This window comes from Gekko japonicus, unplaced genomic scaffold (assembly GCF_001447785.1).
Source record: "Gekko japonicus isolate JY-2015 unplaced genomic scaffold, Gekko_japonicus_V1.1 scaffold2140, whole genome shotgun sequence".
NCBI lineage: Eukaryota > Metazoa > Chordata > Lepidosauria > Squamata > Gekkonidae > Gekko > Gekko japonicus.
Genome location: NW_015176041.1, coordinates 51,096 through 53,030, shown reverse-complemented (window position 1 = coordinate 53,030; position 1,935 = coordinate 51,096).

The following is a 1,935-nucleotide window of genomic DNA, read 5'->3' as shown; positions in this document are numbered from 1 at the left end:
AGGGGGTGTGGCCTATGCAAACGAGTTATGCTAATGAGTTATGCTACTGAGCTCCTGCGTCTCTTTCTCTACGAAATGACCCCTGGAGACGACTAAGGCGGGGGGGACATGACTGAGGTTTATCAAATGATGCCTGGGGTGGAGAGAGGTGACAGAGAACGTTTTGCTCCCTCTCCCAAAAGGCTGGGACTTGAGGGCATTCCATGAAGCCGATGGGCAGTAGGTTCAGGACGGATAGAAGGAAACACCACTTTACGTGGCGAGTGACTAAAATGTGGAATTAGCCGCCGGAAGGTGTAGTGATGCCCACAGGAATAGACAGCTTTAAAGAGGGGTTAGATTCATGGAAGACGAGGGGGAACTTCCACATTCAGAGGCACTAAACCTCTGAATCCCAGAGCCAGGAGGCAACATCAGGGGAAGGAGATCAGTTCCCCAGGAGAAAACGGATGTTTTGGAGGGCAATGCTCCCTCTAAGCTGTGGGACCCTGGGGATTTCCTTCTGCATGGGTGCACTGTGGAGTCCCCCCCCCCAATTCAGGTTTAGGTTGGGATGCAGGCCTCCAGGTGGGATCTGGGGATTCCTGCAGAATTACAGCTCATCTCCAGACTACAGAGATCAGTCCCCCTGCGGAAGAAGGATGCTTTGGAAGGTGGACTCTCTATGGCCTTGTACCCCACTGTGGTCCCTGTCCTCCCCCCAGGGTCCACCTCCAAATCTCCAGTTCCCCACCACCACCACCAGCCGGGGGGGACACACATGGAACCTTGCCCCCGCCAGAAAATTCTCCGACCTCTATTTGCCTTTTCTGTTAACCCTCCTGGCTCCCTGGTTCTTAAAGGCAAGGTCTCTGCGAACAGGATGTTACTCCGGCCTCTTTGGTTCTTCCAGAAAGCAGCCTGGTGAGAAACCTTCCGGGCCCTGAGCTTCTCCGGGACGCAACCGCCCGGCAGAGGAGCCGCGACGACCCCCAAAGCCTCGTCCGGAGCCTGCTTCATTCTCCGCAGGACGCCGTGGGAAAATATCCGAGGAGTGACAGAGTACGTGGTCGGGGGTGGGTGGGGGGTGTTCCCCGTCAGCTCTGTGATGCCCTTTTGGACACTTACGGTTCCTCGGGATTCTCTCGGAGAGACTTTTAATGTGCTTACTTGACATGGACTTGTTCAGCGCATTTCACAAAGCAGAGGGGCCGTGGCTCAGGGACAAGGCCTCTGCCTGGCATGCAGATGGTCCCAGGTTTAGTCCCCGCCCTGGCATCTCCAGTTAAAAAGGACCAGGCAGGAGGTGATGGGAAAGACCTCTGCCTGAGACCCTGGAGAGCTGTCAAGAGGGGCCGTGGCTCAGTGGCAGAGCCTCTGCTTGACATGCAGGAGGTCCCAGGTGCAGTCCCTGGCATCTCCAGTTAAAAAGGACCAGACAGCAGGTGATGGGAAAGACCTCCGCCTGAGACCCTGGAGAGCTGTAAAGAGGGGCTGTGGCTCAGTGGCAGAGCCTCTGCTTGGCATGCAGAAGGTCCCAGGTTCAATCCCCGGCATCTCCAGTTAAAAAGGACCAGGAAGCAGGTGATGGGAAAGACCTCTCAGCCTGAGACCCTGGAGAGCTGCTTCCAGTCTGAGTAGACCGTACTGACTTTGCAGGCCTGAGGGTCTTATTCTGTACAAGGCAGATTTCTGTGTTTATTACATTATCTCGGTGGGTTGGATCCACCCAGCTTGTTCACTGGTAGAAAGGGGGGTTGGAGGCAAACTAATTTATGCAGGAGCCAAATTGCTCATTCACAACTTGAATGCCAGCAGCTCACAAAGTAGGATTTCTGCTCACAAGACTCCCCAGCTTAGAGGGAGCGTTGCTGACAGCCCTTCGAGTACTTAAAGATGGTCCGTTCCCCCCCCCCCCCCCCGCCACAGCGCCTTCCCCTCCCCTCTCCTCCCCTT